Below are 24,624 nucleotides of genomic sequence, written 5' to 3'. Positions count from 1 at the left end.
AAACAAAGTGAACAATTCATTCCTAGCAAAATTCAGAACTCTTTCAAAAAAAGTTTACAGCACATAATTATACAGACCTGCAGGTACATTTTATTATTTGATATAATGTGGCACAGGGCCTCAAAGTAAAAGTGCCTAGGTCCTGGGGTAGCCTTAAAGGCTACCTGTATTTGCCATTTACTAGCTGAGTTACCTTGTTTGAGTCCTTTAAACTCTAAGACTTAGTTTCCACGTCCTATAAAATGAGAAAAGAACCAGAAAAACATATTTATTTCACAGAGTTGCAAAGAGAATCAACAAGTACACTGGTTTTGAAAATACTTTGAATACATTATGGGAATGTATGGAATGAATACTATTACATTACAGGTTTCCATAGAATCTTAAGTGATGGAAGGGAGTCTAGAAGTCAGTTTAGCCTATAGTGCTCAACCCTACAGAATTATCTGGAAAGTTTTTTTTTAAAAGGGATTTTATTTATTTATTAGAGAGAGAGAGAGAGAGAGCATGAGCAAGGGGAGGAGCAGAGGAAGAAGCAGGCTCCTCGCTGAGTGAGGAGCCCAATGCGGGGCTCCATCTCAAGACTCCAGGATCACAACCGGAGCTGAAGGCAGATGTTTAACCGACTGAGTCACGCAGGTGCCTCTGGAAAGCTTTTTAAAACACAGATGGCAAGACCCATCTCTTCAAAGAGGTGCATTAAGTAGGCCTTAGATTCTGTGGTTTAAGTCTCCTATACACAAGAAACTGGTAATATTGGTTGCTCTAAGAACTGAGTGGGCTGATGACAGGGTAGGAAGGAGAATTTTCACAACTTCTTTTTTAATTTTTAAAATTAAGTCACGTGAGTAATTATATTCAAAACAATCAGATTAAAAGTCTTTAATACATTATCCAATAGATAAATACATGTTCTTGGAAAAATGGAAAGATCCTGATGAAGCTGGCCCTGAACAGGAGTTCGGGATATAGGTCAATTTTCTCAGCCACCCCTTCGTGCAGACTTAGCCAAATTCTACTTGAACATTTCCAAGGTCTCCACTCACACTTACCTTACAAAGCAGCCCATCCAGTTGTCAGACAGCTATAATTGTGAGAATATTGTTTTTGCAAGTCTGTGTCACAGTGAGGGATGCTATAAACATCACCATGGAGGTGGGGGCATGATCTGACCCACAGCATAACTGAATTAATCGATGACAGTGAGGTACTTGATGACAGGGTTTACTGGATAAGATTCTGGTGGGTCTCTGTCTGTCACCAAGACAGAAAACTGACATTGATTTTATCTTCAGATTTTTGCTTGACCTACTGATGTGATTGTGGCTCTGGTTATCAGGGAGCTCTCAAAGTGGAATATGAGTCTTTGTTTAATCAGCATTGTGTCTGTCTTGTCCCTGATTCTTATTATCTAATGCAAATGGGCTTCCTTATTACCTAACATAGTAGCTTCAAGCAGAGAAAGCCAGGCAAACTAAAGCTACAAAATTCAAGCAACTCAGCATTGTTTTGTCCTAGGGACAATGTAAGATTTCTTGGTAAATAAACGTGCCAGTGCTCCAATCCAAATGCTCTACAAGAGAGAAGAACTCACTCTGAAAGAAATGAGTGGGAATTTGTAAATTTTGTACTTGGTTCCACGATTTTGGAATACAAACCAATCTTTTCACTCCAAAGGAGTATACCAATTGTCCCTACTTTATCCCCACCTCCACTACCAAATTCCTATTATTTATTCTCCTTTGAATGGTCTGAAACTGTCAAGTAACAGGAAGGTTGTTATCAATACTGCATCAGCCCCAGATGGATTAAAGGGAAGATGATGTTTGTGGCTCTCCGTAATCCCTCCTTCGATACTGGGATTCTGAACTTCTCTAGGGAATGCAGCAAAGCCACAGGAAGTCCCCAAAGGCAAGATATTGCAGGCTGCTCTCTGGTTCAGCTGCCAAACACAGAAAAAGTAATGTAGGCAAGAAAATGAGAGGAAACTCTTCCTTGCCTGCAACTCAAAGGCAGATGAGAGTATGGGTTATTTTATTGCTCCTAAGCTCCACCATAGCTTGTCAGTCTGTAAGTAACACAAACTTCCATGTATGTCTTCTGTTTCCAAAATGAACCCCAAAGCCACCTGCTTTAAGTAGCCTCATACGGAGTCAGAGATGTGCACTGATGTTGCCTCCAGCCCAGTTCTGTTTCCAAATCCAAAAATAGATTTAAGGGAGACTTTGAACAAAATCTCTATATTCTCTGTGCTAGAGTTCCTTTAAATTGAATGAGACTTGCCAGTCACTTTCATATAGAAGTGAGGGGAAATAGCTGCAATAGGATTCATTAAAAAAATTTTTTTGAAGTAAATTGTAAAGAGAGAACAATGAGCCATTTACTCTTTTAAGAGTAATTTCTATTTATTAAAATTCGTGGTGCACACATAAGCTGTGGGAAGACAGGGCATAAGTGAGTATTCTAATAGAAACATAGAATAAAATAACAGAATAATATTAGCTTAAACACTCATATTCCCTACACACACACACACACACACACACTCACACACTAGGATCATAACTAATATTATGTGCAGTTCTAAGAACATTTTCTTTGTTCTACCTTGAAACTTTTTTGTGAGCATAGTATGGGACTGTTTTAAATTTTCAGTATTATACTTTATTTCAGTAAAATGAATTTTCTACAAACAAAATAAAAATGATCAGCCTTACTTGTCACAAACATGGAGTATTTGATTTTAAAAAGGACTTAAGGATGCTCAAAATATTTTCTGTAAAAATATTAATTACACTACAGGAGAATGGGATAAAGAAATAAGCACATTATAGGCGGTTTTGCTAGAGTATCCAGGGTTTAAAGTGGCCACAACTGACATTAACAGTGAAAGTATTTTAAGATCAAGAATAACATTAGTGCTACCTTAATAACTACAAGACCAGAATTGAAATCAATGTTTTTATACCATGACTGTGTTTAGAAATATTTTCAGACTATGAAGTCACAGGTGTATCAATATTGGGGAATGTTTGCTATACATATATGTGTGTGTATGTATGTGTGTGTATATATATATGTATATATATATGTATTTTAATATATGTATATAAAATACACATTCAGTGCTGTGTTGTGCCTCCTGGCAAGTTTTGCTTCAGTTTGGAGAGAAAAAAAAAAAAAAAGCACATTGCCTTATTTGCCTTATGTACAGAACCTAGAGAAACCTTAGCATCCTTTTCCTCCTTATTTTGGTTTTTCTGAACTTTGCATTTGTTTCAACGTATCTGCTTTGTATTAAATACTAAAGCAGGAAAAGAAAATTCCTACTTCACATGCACAGAAGAGCTAAACAGGGTTTTAATTTGGAAAATTTTTGAATTTTTCAAAAAAGATTTCCCCTTTGGCAAAAAAATAAAAATAAAATCTCTACCTCGGGTCCATGCCCCACAGGAGGAAAGACAGAAGAGCTAAGAGTGAAGCATGGTGAAATCTGATTTTGCCCCAAGCCCAGCAACACGCCTCTTAGATTGATTTTCCTTCCCCTCAAACAATTAGAAAGCAGCAGCAACAGAAAGAGTCCTTAAAACTTGGACAATCGCTAAGGAATACTTCATTATACAAACAGGGAGTTGAGGGGTCACCACTTAGTTCTATGGGTTCCCCCGGCAAGACAAACTCTAACATTCAAGTTTTAAAACGATGAACTACAGTATTGCACCGATGACTGTGCCTGGGGTTTAAAAGGCCCCTGCAGAGGTCTAGTCAAAATATTTACATTCCTCTCTGAAACTGTACCGCCAAGGAAAAAGAGAGACATAGTGAGAGGACGAATCAAAAGGAAAACTTTCCTTCCCCGGGAGCAAGAGAAGGTGTCAGGCCGCTGGGTCTTCTCCAACGACTGTCCTGCTGGCTTGGCTCACACCAGGCGTGGATGACACACCTTTCCGGAGAACGTTCCTCTATGGCAGGTGCATTAGCAGAATCGTGGGTCGAAATGAGGGTCGTATCGACTTTTGAGAGCCTGTGGGTAAAGGAGGCCGTGAGTGGGCGAGCGGAGCTGTCCAGCGCCTTCCCCGGGGGCGCTCGCTGCGCCCGCGCGGGCAGGACCGGGAGGAGCGTCGGGCACCGAGGTACGTGCCCTAGGGCGCAGCCTCGGGGCTCCGGGGCAGTCGGGGTGGGGGCTGAGGGGCGAGGACGGCGCTCAGCCAAGGAAACGACCCAACTCGCTCGCTTCTGTTTGCACAGCCTGCGTCACGCTTCTGTGCGCCCCGAGCCCGCGGACACCCGGGCACGGGTCCCGCGGGCGGTCGCCTTCCCGGCCCGGGGCCTCGCGCTCCGACCACACCTGCCGGGGTCCCCCCCCCCCCGGGAGGAGCCGCAGTGGGGCCTCGGCCTGCCTGGCGCGCCCCTCGACGTGAGAGCGGAGCCCAAGCCGCCCCCGAGCCGGGCCTGGACTCTCCACGGCGGCGGGGAGCGGAGGGGAGGGAGGGGACCCCGGGCGCGGGCCACCGCTGCGCAGCTCGCGCCGCCCGCATCCCCGGCAGAAAAGCACCTTCTGACCATTAGTAGTAAGACTCCATTATTCCTGTTGGAACAAGTTAATGTTAGGGTTGGGCTGCGAGGCCCCCGGGCGGGGTCACGTGCGCCCCCGTCACTCCGGCTCCCCTCGCCTCTCCGGTTCGAGTTATGCCATCAAGCTAATATATTGTGACTGCTCTTCTCTCCTGTGACAAAGGCTTGCAGCTGCCTCCAAATCAATAGACGTCAAAGAAATATGAAAACAATCATGACACAAAACTTAAATCCTGGCTGGAGCCTACATAATCAGAACTGGGCTTCTGTTCTCCAAGCCGCCGATTAATTTATCCCAAAGTTTAGTCGAATTTTTATTCCGGTACCTTTTTCCCAGCAGATCCCGCTACATCTGTCGGGTTTGTAATGTAATTTGTAATTACTGCCCTTCATGTGGTCCGGTGCCTTGAACCATCTTTAATTAAAAGCATAATTAAGGGAAGATCTAAAGAAAGACAATTACCAGATGGTCTTTTTTTTCTTTTTTCTTTCTTTTTTTTTTTTTTTAAGAGGCGGTAGTTTCCTGGAGAGGGGCGCAGGGTCTGTCCCCGGGACCCCCGCTCCTGGGTAAGGGGGCGGCGGGCCCGAGTGGCGCTTGCGCACTGCGTAAGTCTAGGCCCAGTGCCCATCCCCCCGCCCCTCTCCGCCCCTCCCCCGACTCAGAGCCCAGAGGCCGCGCCCCAAGGTGAGCACCAGCGTCCCAGTGGTGCCAAAATACCCTGGCTTCCTTCCCTCTTTCGCTGGGGTTTCGGGGTGTAGGGTGGCAGCAGGGGAGGCTGGGGCAAGTTCAAGGCCGGGGCCACTTCCAGATCCGGGAGGGTGCTCGGGAGTCGGCCCCACCCTCCACCCTGCCTTGAGCGCTCGCCTGGAAGGAAGCTCAGGAGCAGAAGGACGCGAGGGCTCCGAGGAAGGGAAAAAAGAAGAGAGAAGGGCGGCTGTCCCCGGGAGGGCGACCTGGCGAGGGTGCCCCAGCCCGGGCCGCCTAGGGTGGGAGCTGGGGGACGGTCCCCTGCGAGTCCGAGAGCCCCCGGGGACACGGAGACCGCAGCGCCCCGCAGCCCCGTCGGGCAAAGTGGCCCTTTGACAGCGATCGTCTCTGCTGTGGGCCCCGCCGCGTCCGCTGCTCCCTGGAATTTGCAGAACAAGTTTCGGAGGAGGAGGGAACAAGCCCGTTCCCCACCCCGATCCCACCCCCGCGGCCCCGAGATGAATCACGTAGTCGGGAGCCAAGATTTCTGCATCAGCGCCGCGTTGCCCCGGCGGCTGGCGCGAGGATCCCGAAGTCGGATAATGGAAATTAAACTGTTGTTGGATGGCGGGGATGTCATTATGTGACTGTTCATATTCAAAGTCAGGCAGCAATGAATTGTAATCATTTCAATTATCTTCAATACACTTTCTTTAGGACACAAGTTGTCAAAGATTAAAAAAAAAAAAAAAAAAAAAAAAAGGACATTCTTGCGGCTCCGTGGGTCCATTTTCCAGACGGTTTGTTGCTCTTGCTGCCTGATTTGGTTTCGGCTTTTATTCCCCAGCCTCAGAGTCTCTTGCAGAGACTGCGAGCGCGCGAGCGAGCCCGGGTGGCCGTCGCCGCTGCTGGGGCGCTGCGCGCCTGCTGCCCGAGCCCGGGATGGGCCTCCGTGCGCCTGGCGCGCGTATTTTGGTTGCTTTCAGGTTTAATTAACTTTGAACAACAAATACGCCTGGAGATGTAGATCTGGTGTCGCCTTGGGGAAGGGGGCCGTCGTGTTCTTTTCTGCAGCCTCCCCAGCCTGGGAGGGTGGGCTGGCTGCAGCAACCTGCGTCCCCGGAGGCCGGCGCGCTGCGCCCGAAAGGCACGTGCTGGACGGTGCCCGCGCCCCCGAGATGCTGGGGCAGCCCCGGTGCGTCCTCTCCCAGCCCGGGAGGAGGCGGGGACGAGCTGGGGCCCGCGGAGCCTGCTCTCCTTTGTCGACACCAGCCCCGCACCCGTGCTCGCTCCCCGTTGTCCCTGAACGTGAGGCAGTGGCGAGTCGGCTGCGGCGTCCTCGCGGGATGGCAAAGCGCCCTCCGCCCCCAGCCCAGGCGGAGAGAGTAGGGGTCGCCTTTGAAGCGCACGTCCACCGCGCCTGTTAGGGCTAATCCCGATCTTTACAACTAATATCGCCTCTCGGGTTTTTATTATACTCATTTGGGAGGAAATGAGCTCTTGCCAGGCAAATAGCACCCCGCACCCCACTTTTCATAGCTGTGCAGGGCCGAGGCCTGAACAACCCCGCGGGCAATCCCCGAGCTGCCGATATTATATTTGTGAAATGTCCTTTTGTTGAAGCTTTTAACACCTTCTTATAACGAATCATTTGTTCTTTTCTCTTTAATTTTGATAGACAATTAGCCATCAGAGATACACCAGTTGACTGTAACCGAGCATTAAACTCGCCTTTATGTAACGCTAATTTAGCATAGCTGCTTTGTTTAACTTTGCTATATAAGAACCAGGTTTTGTAGCAAAAAAAAAAAAAAAAATAGGTGTAATTTTATGTGGGGCTTCATTTCTTTTGGCCCTGTACGCAGCAAGCCCTCTCCTCTTTGTGAGGCGTTCTGCTGGGGCCTGACGCCGTCTCCCGTGCCCAGCACCTGCAGGCTGGGGGGGCGAGGGGGTGGGGGGGAATTAGCATTGATATAGATTTAGTTGAAATGTAATCTCTTAAATCTGTCCAAGATTCGGGGAGATAATTACACTTTCACTGAATTGCCAGGGGTCAGCGTCTCAGAGGACCTGAGGAGTCGATTTACTAACAATAGTGTTACATAAAAAATGGCGTTTGAGATTATAATGTTAATGGCTGCGGTCACTGGGGAATGCGGCTGCTTCCAGCTAATTCCATGTAACTTGTGTTTTGCCTCCCTCCCCTTCTTCTCCAGCTCCGTCTTAGGGAAGATCCGGAGCTTCGCGGGGTTGGAGTCGGTGGCCGGCCCGGAAGGTTAGGACGCTGGAGCCTGGGGTGGACGCGCCTTTCCGCGCAGAGCATTTGCGGTGACCGGTTGTGGCCTCGACCTGCAGGCCGGGCTCCTCCTCCCAGGGCCCAGGACAGGGGCGCACGGAGACCCGGGCGGGCGCGGAGCCGGCAGCGAAGGCGACCAGGCTGGGGGCAACGGCGCTGCGCCTTCCCGGCCCGCCTGAACCTGGCCCTGGCCCCGGCCCGCTTCCCGCGGCCTCGAGTCCTTGCACTGGACGAGGCCGAGGCCCCGTTCTGACCCCATCGCCCCCCCAGGCCTCACTTCCAGCCCAGCAGCCCCCCACCTGGGGACGCTCCACTTTCCCAAGTTCCAAGTGGAGTTTGGTGGGAGGCCTGGCCGTCGGTGCGCAGAGGGACCCGGAGCGCCCAGACACACCGCCAGGTCCGGCTGCTAGCTCGCGGGTGGGGGCAAGCTTTGAAACTAAGAGGTCAGCCTCCTTTGGGGTGGAGACCTTTATAAGGGGTTCACACTCGCTTGTCCAACGCTCATCAAACTTGACCCACATTGGTCCCCACCCGCCCAGCCTGGACTCGCTCAGAACTCCCACGACCACCCCTAACTTGAAGCCCCCGGGCCTTGGCCCGCAGGATACTGCTGGTGGGCTCGTCCGCACCCATGGGCCAACCGGGAACCCCTGACACCGGCGCACAAACGTCAAGGGATGAAGAGGGGGAAAGCAGCGCCTCTTCCTGGGTCCCACCGAAAAGAGCTGGATTCGTGACCTCGTCCAGGGCCGCTCTGGGCCCGGCAGTCAGAGGCGGCGTCCAGGGCCTGGGAGCGTCCTCAGGCCCTACCGGGGGTCATCGGCCTGGGCCTGGACCCAGGACGCGCCCATTGCTGGTATCCCGAGTCCAGGAGCTCAGGCTTTCTCCCGAGGCCGAGGCTTTGGAGTGTGAAAGGGGGACGCCTCTGCCCTGTACCCCTTACTCCTTGCGGGCGACTTGGGCAGGCGGGGAGCCCGAGGCTGTCCTGCCAGACTTGGGCGCAGGCCTGGCCCGGCTCTCCCTTGGGCTGGGAATTCTGCTTCCGTGAAGAAAGGGGTGTTGGAGTCGCGACTTGCGTGTCCCAGAAAAGAAAGAACCGCCCCCCTCGGCCTCAAACGCCCTCAGTCACCTTACCTAGTCCCCCGGCGCCCGCGGGCTGGCCCGGCACCCATGGCCCGCAGGGGTGCTCCGGCTGTCACCCGAGAATGCAGACGGAGAGGCCTGGGCGCCCAAGCCCTTGGCCCTGGGGGAGTGGGGGTGGGTGGGGGATGTCTCCCTCCGCACCACGCATGTTTACGTGTGCGCCCCCTTATCTTATATGTAACAGCAATATATATGTTAATTGAAAACTTCTGAATTTAAAAAGGTTGTGACAAGTTATAATTTGTCCTGTCAATGCCTGGAATCCTTATTTATCTCTTTAGCTTGCCTCCCGCTCGCGCCTGTCAGCTAACAGCTTGCCTAACTCGTTGACTTCCTCACTCATGGCACGGAAATGACAAATGTGCTGTTTTATCCGTACAATTTATTTCATTATTGTTGCCAGCACGACGCATCACAATCAATCATAAGGAAGTCCAGTTGGCAGGTGTCAATCTTGGTGTGTTTTTGTACGTTTCAGTCTATATTTAATCCAATTATAAGGGTCACGGAGTAAGTGCCAATCCTCTTGTTACAACTCACATCTTATTTAAGATTTAAAGTAAAAAAAAAGTCAACTCCATCACATGGACCTTTTGGGGGAAAGGAGGGGATGCCTTTGAAACCACCCCCCCCCCATCTCTCTCTGCTTCTGCCTTCTCACCTTCAGTTTAAATTACGCAGTCATCCCTTTTTATTAAAGAGTTGCAGGGAATCCGAGTTTTATGAGCATTTGTGTGCAAATGAAGGCTCTCGTTATTTTGCTAAAGTAGAAGCAGACTTAATGATGAGAGATCTTTCCGCTCATTGCCCATTCAAATACAATTGTAGATCGAAGGCGGCCTTGTCACGTTGAGAAAAAGTGAATTTCTAACATCCAGGACGTGCCTGTCTACTTTCAGCGAATTGCATCCAATCACCCCCAGGGAATTCAGCTAATGTCTCAGTCTCCACCCCGACAAGGGAGAGAAAGAAATCAAACATGGTGCCATAGACTAACTTAACATGAAAACATTTAGAAGGAGAGGAAAAGCAGAGTTTTCTTGAATTGATTGCACTAGAGGTCTCCTTAGTGGAAGAGCAAACTGCAGGATTTGGAGATTTTCCCAGATGTCCAAGAAAACTTTATGGTGGGGGTAGAATGGACAGAAAATAGATGAAACTAAGTATTTCTTTCAATGAGAGCAGGAAAATGATTGAATAGCAGAGAAGCCACACTCTCACATAAATCATACCATTATGCAGGTCTTTAGACCTGAGTGAAGAGATAGCAAATATTAGCTTTGCTTCATATTTCCTTTTTTGACACTCAGATTAACAAAACATTTCTCCAGTTTTTATTTAATATCAAAATCTTGTTTTAAAAGCTTGCCACTTACAGGGGAGGAAGTGGAGGAGAGGGGAGAAAGAGCAAGAGCCACATGCACTGCCCAGTAAATTTAATTCCTGAGATAAGATATGGATTTCTGGCTTGTATAGTTATTTGAAATGACACACAGTATACACATGTATTTTTTTTTTCTCAGTTAGGCAGGGACTCCTGCCCCTTCCTGCATTAATCTTCCTATGGAAGAGTTTTATTAAACCCCTTTATAAACTGGCACACCCCCCCAGGAAAAATTTTAAACCGCATCACATTATTTTAAAATAATACTTTTAAAAGTAGAAGTTAACAGAATGTATTCTCCTCCAACTTAGAAAAATGAAATCAAAATACTAAAGGGGAAAAAATCCATTTCCACTTTTCCATTGTTGCATGACTCCATGCCCATTCTCAGTGAAAGGAAAAATACTACATCAATTCCTACCCACCCTGTAGCACAGACCCAACGTGGGGGCTCCTCCAATCTGGAGGCTGCTTTATTTGCATAAAGCAGTTAAGGAGAGGGAGAGAGAGAGAGAGAGAGAGAGAGAGAGAGAGAGAGAGAGAGAGAAACATACCTTGGACAAGAACAACAGATCCCAGCTACAGTTCAAGCCAGAACCCACCTCTATCTATCCTCCCCTCTTCCTCTCCTTCCAACCAAGCCTTGCTCCCCAATCTGTCCTTGCTCGCTTCCTCCATCCCTACCTCCTACCTCAGGCCCCTCACCCCATCACCACTGCTCACTTCGCTCCTTTGGGCTGGAGGGGAAGCTCTGGGCTTCAGGGCAGTGGTAGGCAGTGGTAGGCCGGGGCTGGCCTGGGAGCCCCGCACACGGGCGACTGAGGAGCTCGCACACTGCGGTGCAGAATCGAAGCTTGGGACAGCTCAGGTGTCGCAGAATCTCAGGCTGGGCTAGTCTGAGCTGATGGGAAGCCCGGAAGAAAAGGGGTTTCTTTCCCTGTTTCTGACCCTTCGCACCCGACCTGCAGCCTGCCTGGGGTCTCACTCTGCATCCCGGGGCGCCGGGCCTCGACGACGCCCCGGGCCTCCGGGGGTGCCCCCAGCCCGCGGGCCTAGAGCGCTGCCTCTGCCCAGGGCGGCACGGCTGGGCCTCGCAGGCTGAGCACCACGAGGGGCCGGGCCAGGCCGAGCCGTCCACCAGCCGGGGAGGGGGGGCAGGCTGGAAGGGGAGCCCCCCCCCCGGGGTTCTGGGAGGATCTCGAGTTCGCCCGGGGCCGAACGCCACAGGGTACCGAGCTTCGGCAGCGGCTGGCCCCATCCCTGGTGGCGACCCCAGCTCGGGCTTCCCTTGCCTCCTCCCGCCCTGCCTGCTGTGCCCGGGGCACATGGAGAGCGGCTTCGGCGTTGGCCCGGAGCTCGGAAGAGGGGCCTGCTCCAGCCTCGCCTCCAGCGCCCCGCGCTCCCGCGCCGCCCCAGCGCGCCCTTTATTGACAGGCAGATAAGCAAGCGGGGGCCGTGGCGTTTCCAGCGTCGCTGTCGAGCACCCTGCTGGGTTGCAGGGATCCGCTTGCGCTTAATGGCCTGGACTCCAAACAAGCCGGGAGCAGCCTTCCCGCCGGCCTCCGGTCGGGACAGAAGGGGCGGGTGGGGAGCGAGTGGCGGGCAGAAGCTGGAGAGGAGGTCGGGAGGCCTGCTCCAGCTCAGGGCCTACCTCCAGTCCAGACTCTAAGGCACCCCAGGGAGAGGGGGAGACCTCGGGACAGCTGGGACCCGGGGCTGGACCAGGTCCTGGAGGAGAACTAGAAGAGTACCCAGAAACTAGGTCACTCCTTCTTCTCACTAGAAGGCCGGTGGCAGCAGAGAAGCCCGGGCAAGCCCCTCCCTGAGCGCCAGTCCCCAGCGGAGAGGGGCTCGGGGACACTGGACAGCCGTGGGGTCCCGGCCTAGGTTAGAGAGTGGCCGGTGGGGGAGTGGACGCCCCTTGTCTCTGACACTGGAAGACCAGAGTGTTGGGATGAGAAGTGCGCCTAACTTTTTAAAAGAAGACCACCACCCTTAGACCTCTCTACCAGCGGGCTCCCATTCTCCCCACCTCTCCTCTACCCTCGGGGCCTCGACGGGCTGAGCAAAAGAGAAAAATAAAATTAAAAAGCCCGGCGGGGAGCTGGCCTGGCCAGGAGGAGCCAGCAGTGGGGCTACCTGGAGCCGCCTTCCTGTCTGTTGCGAAGCCCTACACCTGTCCAGGTGTGCTGTGGCTGGGAGCAGGAACCGCTCCACCTCTCGGCCTCGGCGCCATCTGTGCTGCGCTCTCCCTCCTCCACCCCCACCTGAGCAAAGTGCGCAGGAACCGGCCCTGGCACCCTCCTCCGGCCTGGGTCTCCCTCTCCCAGCCGCCACACACAGGTGCCCCCAGGTCTACCGGGACTAGGCTTCCCGGGAGCTGCCTGCAGGCAATTCCACACCCCACCACTTCCCTTCTCACCACCTTGTCAAGCGCCCCCTACCCTCCCAGGCTGGATCTCCGTCACTTCCAAGTTCCAGACCCGGATGGAGGCAGAGAAGGAAGGGATTGGACATTGAGAAGCCCCCTCCCCTGTTTGGTGGGGGAAAGCAGGACGGACAGGAGGATGAAGGCGCGGGTCTAAGTACCCACGGAATGGTAGCCAGGCTCCGCTCTAGGAATCTGCCTCCCAGTCCGCAGAGGGTGCGAGGGAAAAGCCATGAGACCACCAGGTCCGTATCCATATGCCGACCTAGCCCCAATTTCTGTTGTTTTCTCCAGCCCTGGAAGGAGAATCTTGACTTCAGATCTGAGGCTTTCCTATTTTTCTCCTCTAGGCCACGAAGTCAGCAGTTAACCACCGAAGATTAATAAAATCAACTGTTTGCCATGTGGCTGGAGCCGGTCAGCCCAAGGGGGCGAGGGAACCTGGAGCAGGATGGTTTGGGGATCCCTCCCAAGAACCTGGTTGGCCTGGCCAGGACTTTGGTGCAGCCCGGGGTAAGAGCTCGCTTGGTCTCTCCCCGGAGCCCTAGTCTGTGCCCAGCTGGTGACTTGCAAGTGGGAAAGCCACATTGGGGTACCCATGCGTCCTCGAGCTCTTTCTGAAAATGATTCTTGCCAGAGGCCCCTCTCAACCCCGGGCGCAGCCTCCACGTCCCTCTGACCAAGTGGCTCCCTCTGTGATCGGAGGAGGGGACCGGATGGGCACCTGGGAAGGTAGCTGGCCACCCCAGGGGCTGGGTCCTGCGTGCCCAGGAGAGGAAGGGAGCGCGCAGGAGGACTGGTTTCCTTGGGGTGGATTCCACGCCCCAAAGGAGGGCCGGGCGGACTGGGGCTCTGAGGCCGAGGGGGGCGTCGGGAAGGCCGCAGCGGGGCACCGAGCGGGCCGGACTCGGGGTGGGGAGGGAGAGGCTCCCGCCCGGCCCCGGCGCAGGTCTGCGCGGAGCTGAGCCCAACTCTAGCCGCCATGACGTCACGCGGGCCGGGCAGCCAATGAGGACGGCGCTGGCATGGATATTAAGGAAAGTTAGCGCCTGCCTGAGCACCCTCTTTTCTTATCATTGACATTTAAACTCTGGGGCAGGTCCTCGCGTTGAACGCGGCTGTCAGATCTGCCACTTCCCCTGCCGAGCGGCGGTGAGACGTGTGGGAACCCGCGCCGCCAGGCTCACCTGCCTCCCCGCCCTCCGCTCCCAGGTAACCGCCCAGGCTCCGGCCCGGGTCCGGCTCGGGGCCCGCGCCGCCTCTCCGCTGCCAGCGACTGCTCCCCAAATCCAAGCCAGCCTCCAAGTAGCCCAGGGGCTTGACTTCTGCTTTTAAAAGGAGGCATTGCAAAGGTGGATTTCGTGAGCGCGGGCTAGTAGTGGGGGGTTGGAGGGGGGGGAATCTTGTCTTTGCGGAACATGCTTTCCTGCAAAAGTAGCCAAATGTTTCAGTTCCCAGACCGGACTTCTACTTGGGTGTTGAGCTGGGGGGGGAGGGGCGGGGCGCGGAGAGGGAGCCGGGGATCTGCTGCTGCGATCTGCAGAAGCCGTTTGCAACCCTGAGAAATGCAGGAGGGGGATGCAGTTTGCGCCCAGGACTCCCCGGAATCGCAGTTCCTGACGTGCCCTCGTCAAGTCCCCACCAGAGCCCGGAGCTCGTGGAAATGCCCCACCGCGGGTCGCGCGGAGCGCAACAAAAGTTTCCAGCGGTTGCAAAGTGTAGATGGTTGGACCGACACAAAGTCTTTAGAGACGGGAGTTCGTTTCTCAGAAGGGAGCGGAGGACGAAAGAATGCTGCCCGCAGAGCTGGGCAGCGCGTAAAGCCCCAGCGTGTGATTTGAGCTTCACTTCGGAAGACCTAATAATTAGCGATTCTCACTGAGCTAGAACGCGGGCTCGGGTTACTGCGGGCGCTGCGCTCGCAGGCTCGGTGGGAAGCTTGCGGGCGCCAGGGGGGCCTGGCCGCTGAGCCCGGGGCGAGCAGCCCGGGCCACTCTCCCGCCCCAGGACGCCCCAAGCCAGGGGGGCCAGAAGTTTCTCCGAGGTGGGTCAGGGAAGCGACTGCCCCAAACGCAGGCTAACGGGTGGTTCCGCGGAGCGAAAAGTTCCGAAAGTCCAGCCCCAAACGGCCGCAGACCCCCAAGCGGGCGCAGGCAGGGCACAGGGGCGCCGGCTGGGGAGGCCTCCGCCGCAGGTCCCGGCTCGCCCCTCGCTCCCACTCGTGCCCTGGCTCCCCCTCTTTAGACTTTGGGGGGGGGGCACCTTCGGAGGACGCCTGTACCGCAGGCACCTGTGACAGGTGCTTGGCATCACTGCCCAAGCGGGAGCGGCGGCCGCCCCTGCCCACCCCGCCGGGGAAGCCGGAGAGTGAGAGCAGTGGCCCACCGGCCTTGCGCCTTACCTGGGCCCGGGTCCTCTGCTCCGCGGTTTCCTTCCTCCGGAGCTGGGCGGCGAGCAGGGTGCCCGCTTCGCAGTGGGAAGTGGACTTTCTCCTCCAGTCATAAATCAAACCCAGTCATCCTCGGGCCTCCTCCCTCATTAGAGATGTTTATTGGAGATCGTGTTTATTCGGCTGTCACGGCGAGAAAACGCAGTGACATAATTACCTCTGACCAGAGTCCTCTCCCCGCGCCCAGGGCGAGCTGGGGACCTCCTCTGTCGCCTTCTCACTCCCGTGCCCTCCTTGATCCGAGGGCGTCTGTGGTTGGATTGTCCTTTTTTCTCTTTTTTTTCCCTCTCTCTCTGTCTCAGACCCTCTCATATAATTTGGATTATTGAATGAGTTGCTATTCAGATTTCCCCAGGGCCTGGGCGTGTATTTATTTTAGAATCTGAAAGGAAAACCGAAGGAACCTAACACCCCTCCAGGGCAGAAGGGGGCAGCGCGGGAGAGACGGAAGGAGAGTCCCTCTCGCTGCGCTGCGCAAACTTTGCGGCCCGCCCGGCTGCGGCGCGCTCGGGGCCCAGAGCCACCGGGCGCCAGGGCGGCCTGAGCCGCGGGGAGCTGAGGGAGGGATGGATGCCGACATTAGTGCTGATTGCGTTGTTTTATTTTTCTTTCTCTCCTCCTCGGAGTGGTCTCAGACTTCAGGGCCCGAGGTCGAGGGTTCTTAACCTCTCCCCGGCGGCCGAACTCCGCGAAGCCAACCCGCGGCTTCTCCCCCGCCTCTCGCCACTAGGCTACCCCCTACCCCCATCCCTATCCCTCCACGCCACCCCTCCCCCACTAGCCAGGTTTGTAAGTCACCATCTAGGAGTCAGAGTTAGAGAGTGATGAAAAGCGCCGAATTGTTCTCTAATTGAAAATACTTTTTTTTTTTTTTTTTTTTTTGGTGACCGCACCGACAAATATCTGGGATCCCGGCTTTTGATCCCTCGCTGCCGCCTCTGTCTCCGATCGCTAATAAAACTCGCATTGAGGCCCTTAGTGCCTTGATTAACAGGCAGATTAACTCTTACTGGGGTGGGGAACAGCTTGTCCCAATCAATGTCATTTTAAAAGCGCGTTACGCTTAGCTCCGGTTCCCTGGCTGCTCCAACGAGCCAGCCATGACATTTGCTCCCTCCCCCTTCCCCAACCTCAAATCCCCCAGCAGAGCCCCCAGTTCCCAGCCCGCTTGTTCCCTGCTTCGCTCCAGGACAAATTGCAGGGCTCAGTCCCTGGCCTTTAGAATAAGCAGCTGTTTTAAGAGGGAACCTCTAGGGAGAAAGGACTGAGGTGGCCTTGGCTTGCTTTTCGTTTGAAGCTGAACTCTTGCCTTCTGGAGGGAGGAGGTTACAGGCAAAGGAGAGGCAGGGAACCGTCCAGGGTGATGAACTGGAAAGCAAACTTTCCCAAGAACCCTATTCGCAAAAAACCGGAGTGAACCAGTGCGTTTCAAGTCTTCTACACACCAGGAGTTTTAGACCCTGTCCCTGCCTGGACAACAGCATGTAGGGTCCGGGAAGCAAAGGCTTGGGAGTCCCATCTGCGGCCCGGCTGTAGGGATCTCCTCGCTGGGAGACCCAGTTGGACAATGCCTTTTAAAAAGTATTTTTTCGGGGGAGGAGGAGAGAAAGAGACACTCTTGCAGTGGAAGAAAGAAGACACCCCAGAGAGCGCCCTGACACCCTTGTCATTTGGCAGGAGGCGAGGAAGGGCGAAAGCAGGAAAGCGGGGCGGGTTTCCCCGGCCGAGCGCGGCCACAGCCTGGAGGCGCCACCCTGCAGGCTCCCGGGCTCTCCCCTGCTTTCCAGCGCCCTGGGCTCCGCCAGGCAGCTGGGTGAGCCGGAAACCTGCAGGTGGCTGGAAAAAGGAAAGGGAGAAAGACCCCGAGTGGAGGAGGCACCCCGAAGTGGGCGGAAGGGGTGGGTGGGCGTCTCTGCCTCCCGAGTGCGGGTTGGCCCGGTTCACCGGCTCTGCTCTCCGGGGAGCCCACCTTCCCAGGGCCTGCAAGGGAGAGGGGGCCGTCAGAGGCTCTGCAAACTGAGCAGGTGTCTGCGGACACTTGGACACTTGCCTCCGTCAAGGAGAAGCTCCTCTCCACCCTTCCCTGCGCGCCTGCACCGCTCAGCTCGGCGCTGGGAAGCGGCAGGTCGGAGGGGCAGCAGCGCCGGGGAGGAGGGGGGCGGGGAGGCTCTGGGTTCCGAAGGCGGGCACGACTTGGCCTCGCCAGGGGCCGGCTGCGGACCGAAAGCCGGGGGAGTGGGCACAGACGAGGGCCGGGGACCGCCGGGGGTGCGGCGCTGCCCCACCGCGCACCTAGGCGCCCGCAGCGGCCGGAGGCGCAGGGCGCCCTCGGGCGAGCTCGGGTCCCCCAGCCTGACTCCCTCTGCACCGACAGCCTCCCCTACCGGGTGGGATGACCCCGGCGGCCCCGGCGGGAACAGGCCCCGAACACGTCCCTCCCGGGCGCCCCAGGGCGGGGCAGCCGGGCTACCTGGCGAGAGGCGGGAAAAGGCGCCGCCGAAGCGGCAGGCGCGACTCCCCCGCCCCGGAGGGCAGCAAGTGGGCCGCGGCCCTGCTGGAAGCCGCGATGAAAATGGCGACCTGAGGGTTGCCTCGGCTTTGCACACACCTCTGGCCCCGGCGGGCGGCACCCCGGTCCCGGCCCCGCAGCCGGCCGCGCGGCCCCCGGAGCGGGGACCTGGCCGAGGGCGAGACGCGCCCCGCCTAGGAGAACCGCACCCCCACCCCCCGCGCGGTTGCAGGGACCCTCTCCCTCCGGGGAGCACAGGACATCTCGCTCTCCACCCTCCTCTCCTTAAACTTTGGAAACTCTGCCTCCCTCCGGGCTGGGCTCCCCCCAAAATATTGACACATTGGAAGCAGCCAAGTCCTTTTTGTTTCTTGTTTGTGCAGAGGGGTTTCCAAGAGTCCTTCCCTAGCCCCCACCCCCACCCCCACCCCCACCCCCACCCCATGACGTCAGTGGCATTCACTCCCGGCTCCTTGCCTGTTATGATTTTTTTTGTTGTTGTTAAAACTTTTCTCCGAGGTGAGGTGGGGGTTGAGGGGTGGGAGAAGGAGCTGATTCAAAGAGCCAGTGCCCTGGGGGGAAATAGCAACAAGATTATGGCTGCTTCTTTCCGAGGCAAAGCTTAAGAAGGTGCTAATCCACTCGATCGCTAATTGAAAGGTTGTAAAAATGATATTCGCCTCCAGTTGGGACGGTCTCTGGGCCTCTTCTCCCTCCCTTGCTCCCCCCCCCCCCCCTTGCTTGTGCCCGATGGACTGGAGTTCAAGCTGCTTTAACACCGGTTTGGGAAGTAAAAAGGGAGAGGAAAAGAAGGCGGATTCCTGCTGGTCTGGGACCTGAGCCCGCTGCCCCACTTCCCGGGATCCTCTGAAAGTCGCGGTCCTACGAAATCCCGAAATCCCGCCCGGGAGGCCGCTGACCCCAGCGCCGGGCACCAGCTCCTTCGCTTCTGGCCTGGGTCGTCTCCCCAGTGCTTCTGGGCCGCGCGGGAAGGACCGGCCGCAGGCGCAGCTGCTCAGCGAGCTGTGCACCCCCCAGCCCGGTCCCGGCGGAGGAGGCCTCCGTTCCTTCGGAGCTCTGCCTCGGCTCCTCGCTGGCGGCGTTAGTGGGTCCGGGTTGGGGACGACAGGGTGAGGCCCACGCTAGGCCGGCGGCCCCCAAGCAGCCCGCAACGTCCTCATGGTCCCAGCTCCCGGGGGCCGGCCACCCCATCGCCCGTCGGCGGCGAGTTCAGGGTGCACAGACTTGGTTGCTGAGCTCTGACTTTCGGCACTTTTCCTAAGTCAAGAGGAGTCAAGTGTGCCCGGCGTGGCTTCGTTTCAGCCTCCCCGCCAGAGCTTCGCCATCCCCATTCTCCAGTGCTGGGTCCTGGGGTGTGTCCCCCCATCCCGGACCTCCTACAGCCCCCGCCACTCGGCCAGCAAGCTCCGAGGCAACTCCAGACTTCGCAGGACCAGACAGCCGCTCCCTCCCCTGTCACCTTAACTGCGCGCGCCAAGGGGCGCCTTTGGAGTGTACTGAGGTGTGTCCTAATCGTCCGGCATTCAACAAATGGACTTCTGGTGTGTGGTCAGAAGAGAAAAGCCATTTGCTTACTTTCCTCCCCGCTTTCTGGCAACAGCTGAAGGGGAGCTGCCTCCTGGGACGGAGCAGACCCAGGAGAAGGGGTTGCGGTGCGGAGACACACGCACCGCGCACAGACAGCCCGTGGGACACCCCGGCACACGCCGACCCCCGCTGGCGCTGGCGAGGACCCGCGCCCGACGCTGCCCCAGCCGCGGGCGGCTTCCTCCACCCCAGGCCTCCGCCACCCCTCCTCCCCTCTCCGCTCCCCCTCGCGTCCCCTCCTCTCCGGCTCCTGGAAAAGCAGCCGCACTTAGTCAACAAATGGCACGTGGGAGAAGTTGGTGAGTGTTTGGGAAGGACTCTTCAGGGCTTTTCACAAGAACCCTCTGTACACAAAGTAAGTGGCGTGTTTGCTCTCGGGCCTCTCCAGCCGCGGCTGGGCCTCCGCTCCGCTGCGCACCGCGGCCTCCGGAAGGAGACAGGACCGAAGCCAGGGCCGGGGGCAGCGAGAGCGGGGCAGTGGGCAGGCCCGGGCGGCCCGGGCTGGGGAGGCCGCCGGGCCTCGCCGAGCCCCCAGCCAGGCGGCCTCCTCTCGGCCTAGGCTTCGCCTCGGCCTCCGCCGGAGTAGTTGCTGCCGGGCCCCCAGCGCACTGCACGCCCCTTGGCTGCTCTTCTTCCCCGCGGCCAGGTGGGCCGAGGCGCGGCCGCGGCGGAGCTCCGCGCCCCAGCGCCCGGGCGGGTCGAGCCGGGGCGGGAGGGGAGGGCGCGCGGGGGCGGGGCGGCAGGCCACGCCGCGCCGGAGTTGGCAAGAAAGGGCTGCGAGAAGCTGCAGAAACTTGCTCGCTCCACGAGCTGGGGAGTCCCGCGCCCGGCGCCGGTGGGGGGGGGGGTAGGGTAGGGTAGGAGGGGTGGGGGGTGGGAGCGCGACCCGCCGCCCAGCGGCCTCCGCTCGACCCCTCAAGTTCGCGGCCACAGTGCGTGCAGCGCCGGCTCCCGGAGCGCTCGGAGCCCGGAGATGTCGGCGAGCGCCAGCTCCAGAGCCCGGGCTCGGGGGCCCAGCGCCGGGGAGAGAAGCCGGGACCCACCATCCGAGCCGAAAACAAGTGTATTCATATTCAAACAAACGGACCAATTGCACCCGGCGGGGAGAGGGAGCATCCAATCGGCTGGCGCGAGGCCCCGGCGCTGCTTTGCATAAAGCAATATTTTGTGTGGGAGCGAGCGGTGCATTTGCATGTTGCGGAGTGATTAGTGGGTTTGAAAAGCGAACCGTGGCTCGGCCTCATTTCCCGCTCTGGTTCAGGCGCAGGAGGAAGTGTTTTGCTGGAGGATGATGACAGAGGTCAGGCTTCGCTAATGGGCCAGTGAGGAGCGGTGGAGGCGAGGCCGGGCGCCGGCACACACACATTAGCACACTTGAGCCATCACCAATCAGCATAGGTGTGCTGGCTGCAGCCACTTCCCTCACCCACACTCTTTATCTCTCACTCTCCAGCCGCTGACAGCCCATTTTATTGTCAATCTCTGTCTCCTTCCCAGGGATCTGAGAATTGCTCTCACACACCAAACCAGCAGCGCCCGTGGAGAAAACTCTCACCAGCAACTCCTTTAAAACACCGTCACTGCAAACCATTGTGGTCTTTAAGCAACAACACCAGCAAAAGAAAAAAAAAAAAAAAAAAAAAAAAAACCAAACCCCAACCAACCAACCAACCAACCAACCAAAACTTGGCAGGAGCTTGGACCAGAGAGGATGCCTCATAAAGGTGAGTCCGCTTCTTGCTTCTTGCTGCTGCTGCTGCTGCTTCTTCTTCTTCTTTTTTAATTGCAATATAAAAGGCAGGTCTCCCCCCTTTCCTCCCTCCTTCCTCTCCGTCCTCCCTCTGGCCGGTCCCCTCCCCCACTGCTACGCCGGGAGAGTTGGGCCGGAGAAGTTTGCACGCAGGAGCCCAAACTTTCTACTTCCAGCGAAAGCCCGCGTCGGAGGGCGACAGCCGGCGAGCGGGAGCGGCGCGGGGCTCGGGGCAGGCGGCCCGCTCGGTGCCAGCGCCCGCACTAGCCGGGCTCGCGGGGAGAAGCGAGGCTCCGGGCGCAGCAGCAGCCGCGGCTCCCGACCCCACCGTCGCCCAATGCCCCCCGGCCGGCGGCGCAGGACGAGGAGGCCCCGCCGCGCGCCCGGGCCCGGGATCGGCTCCGGAGCCCCGGCCCCGCCGGCTGCTTTGTCCGGCCGAGGGCCCAGCGAGCGCGCACAGAGCGGGCGTGCGGAGGGAGCGCCGAGGAGCCAGCCCGCCGCGCCGCCGCCGCCCGCCCCCCGCCCCCCGGCTTTGTGCGGCGCTCGGCCCGGGCCCCGAGGAGCCCGCGGCCGCCCGAGCGCCGGGGGCACCGCGCCCGCCCGCGGCCGGAGCTCGGTGGGTCCGCGAGGCAGCCGCGCGCCGCAGGCAGAGGAGGAGCGCGGGGGCGCGAGCCGGGAAGGCAGCAGCCACCAGGCCGAGGCGGGGGACGCGCTCTCCGGGGGCGCGGGAGCTTGCAGCGAGCCCCCGGCCTCTTGCCCCCAACTCGAGCGCAGAGCTCGGGACTTGAAAACTCCCTGCTCCCCAGGCTTCGTCCCCCAGCCCTCGCCCTCGCCCTGCAAACCCCGGGCTCTCCCCTATTCTCCAGCTCCCAGCGCTTCGGTGGGTATTTTTCCTTGTCTTCCTCTGACAAAGCTGCAGCCGGTGTGGCCGTTTCAACAAGTTTCGAGGTGGAAAGGTGGATTGCTTTTTTTTTTTTTTTTTTTTTAATCCAGATCTCCTGATTTTTTTTTTTCTTTGTGAGGCCTCAAAAAAAAAAAAAAAATCAATAGGAAAGCATTGGCTTTCCCCTTCGTCTGATCACATCCTCTCCCAGCTAATTAGTCTGAGTAATTCGAGAGCTTTTCGATTCTAAGACCCCAGGAGGAAAAGTGTCTTTTCAAAGTTCATAAAGTTGTTGCCTCTTTTCCTTGTGCAGATTTTCTCAGTCTCCCTGGATCATAATAGCCCTGAATTTTAGCAAGTGTAATTGGGGGGAAATGGAGTTGAATTTCAAGTGGAAATGCTTTCTTTTTCGAGTGCTTAAACCCGGCCCTCCAGTCAGGAGTGATTTCTAGAAAGTTTAAAAACAAAGTGAACGTGGTTTCTTTTTTACCCCCCCCCCCCCATACTCTCTAAAGCTTCCTAAGCCATTTTGGACGTTTAACTCGAACTTGGGAAGGTTTGAGGAGGGGGCAGGAGCAGAAAATGAAATGAAAAGCAAAGAGCTTGAAAGCCTGGTGAGTTTACCAAGGAGAAATAATAGTTATCGCCGTTGACATTACATTTTTTATAGTCGGCAACCTTTGCAGACGTCTGAAGGCTATGTGATTCGTTGTTATCTTATTTGGCCCTAGAGAGTGAAACTTTGTCATCTTAATTGCTAATTACTCTTTGGCTGGGGGCCGGTAGGGCCGAAAGTGAGCTCTCCCCTTCACCCCAGCTAAGGAGTTTGGGGATGGATTTTGAGAATTAAGTGATTAAAACCACTGCATTTGAAAGCTGAGGCTCCAGTCGGGGGGTGGGGGTGGCCGTGGCCCTGTGGCCTAGAGAACCAAGGCCCCGTTGGACTAAGATGTGTCTGGAGAGTCTTTCCCCAGTGAGTCTCTTACTGGAGTAGGGCTGTAGAAAGCCCTGAGCTGAGCTGGGGGGGCTCTGGCTGCAACTGGGGGTTCTAGCCTCTCCACCCACGACTGCTTCCAGGTGTCCGTGTGGCCAGCTTCCCGGGTTGCTTCTGCACTAAGTGTTAAACGATTCCTTAAGTAATTAAATAGCTTCTTAGCTGAGATGGAGGTGGAAATGGAGCTGAACTGGAACTTGAAATGCATCTACCTTCCTTCCCAGTTGCTTCAAAAATTAATCAACTAGGCCTGTCTGGAATCAGCTAGTGACTCCCCCCCACCCCCCAATGGCTTCAAGAATGTATGGGCCAGGATGGGGGCGTTCGGTTGTGGTTGAGTACAGTGCGGGTTGCAGAGTGGAGTTTCGGAAGTTTTACCCCTTCTAGGAGAATTCCGTGTCCCCTCTCCCTGGCTGCTATACTACTTTGTGGTTTCAGAGTCCCACTTTGAGCTGGGGGAGGCACATTCTTCAAGAAAGTTGGGGTTTCTGGCTATCCTGGATCTGACTGTGGTTGTGGGGGCCGAGAGACAGGAGGAAGGCCCTGGGAGCCAACCCAGCTAGAGGTAGCTAGGTAGCCCTCTGGTGTCTCCACTATTTACCAGGCCACATTCGGAAGCTGGGAAAATTCTTCCTCTTAAGTTTATTTTTATGGATTTAAGCTGCCTCCCAGCTAGTTAATAAATTAGACCATGAATGGCCTCGAAGGGAAAAAAAAATGTGCTTCTTGGAATTCTTTGCTTGTAGGCAGGCAAGATTAATAATCACAATAAGCAAAACAGAAAAAAAAAGAATGAATATTTTAGGTTTTTTTTAACGGAGAAATAATGCTGTGACTATTTAATTATTTTACCTCCTTTTTTTTTTTTTTTTGCAAACCTCTTGAATAGGTTCTTTATTGTAACTCTCTCTTCCCAATTGAGCTCCCCACGGTGCCGTTGTATCTTTTTACAGCCCCTAACAACTCACACCAGTAACACAATTACCTCCAGATATTTATAACAAGAAATTACTTTTCTATTTTCTCCCCCCCCCACCTTCTTTTTAGGGCAAGGCAGGGAGGGGGCGGTGGAGGGCGAACCTTGGGGGACCCGCAGTGGGTCAGGATTTACAAAGCTAGAAGTGTCCCTCTGTTTCCCTTTGTGAGTTGGTGGGTTGTTGGTACATTTGGTTGGAAGCTGTGTTGCTGGTTAGGGAGACTCAGTTTTGCTCTTTGGGTTTGGGGAGAGCTGGAGAATAGAAGCCATTGTTCGCTGTCTGTAGGCTTTGTCGACCACGCTCACCCCCTCCTGTTCGTACTTTTTAAAGCAGTGAGGCGAGGTAGACAGCGTGTGTCACAGTACAGTAAAAGGGGGGAAGATCTAAACACCAAAAGAGAAGTTAATCACAATAAGTGAGGTTTGGGGGGGAAAAGTTGGGCTCGCTACTTTCAATGTCCCAGGAAGGCTGGGAGGTGGGTGGAGTGGGGGCCTGACTGGGAAGCTTTGAGGGAGAGAGTGGAAGATGAAGGGGGTAACCAGAGAGTTGGGTGCTGGGGCCCTTGGGGAGAACTGGGCTGGTGAAATTCCTTAAGGAAGGAGTATGGGCTCTGCAGCCCCTCTGATCTGCCCCAGCCTGCACCCTGAAGTTTAGAGATACCCCTCCCTTCCCCTCTAAACTTCAGGCATTAGTCTTTGGCCTTCTGTTCCTAACGCCACTGTGTCTCTTGTTCTTCCCTTTCCCTTTAACTGGTTCTGGATATTTTTGCAAAATGGTTCCCTGACTTGTCAGAGTCTCCAGTTCTCCCAAGCCAGGCCAGAGCAGCCACTTTTAAAAGGTGGGGACTTCTGCAAGAGAGGAGGCTGGAAATGTGCTTGTAACTGTGGGATTTAGGGTTTTATGGTAGTTTGAGCCCTAGATGCATGTTTTGTTTTGTTTT

General features: G+C 55.8%; 1 long non-coding RNA gene across 1 annotated transcript; it reads right to left on the bottom strand.

Moving 5' to 3' along the window:
* Positions 1-2,641: 2,641 nt before the first annotated feature.
* Positions 2,642-15,372, bottom strand: LOC144292718 (uncharacterized). Its single transcript, XR_013360060.1, has 2 exons — positions 14,916-15,372; positions 2,642-4,024 (listed from the first exon to the last, which is right to left on the bottom strand). It is a non-coding gene; the product is annotated as an uncharacterized LOC144292718 (long non-coding RNA).
* Between the last annotated feature and the right edge of the window lie 9,252 nt (positions 15,373-24,624).

This window comes from Canis aureus, chromosome 21 (genome assembly GCF_053574225.1).
Source record: "Canis aureus isolate CA01 chromosome 21, VMU_Caureus_v.1.0, whole genome shotgun sequence".
NCBI classification, from domain to species: Eukaryota; Metazoa; Chordata; class Mammalia; order Carnivora; family Canidae; genus Canis; species Canis aureus.
This window is presented reverse-complemented; position numbering and strand designations above follow the sequence as displayed.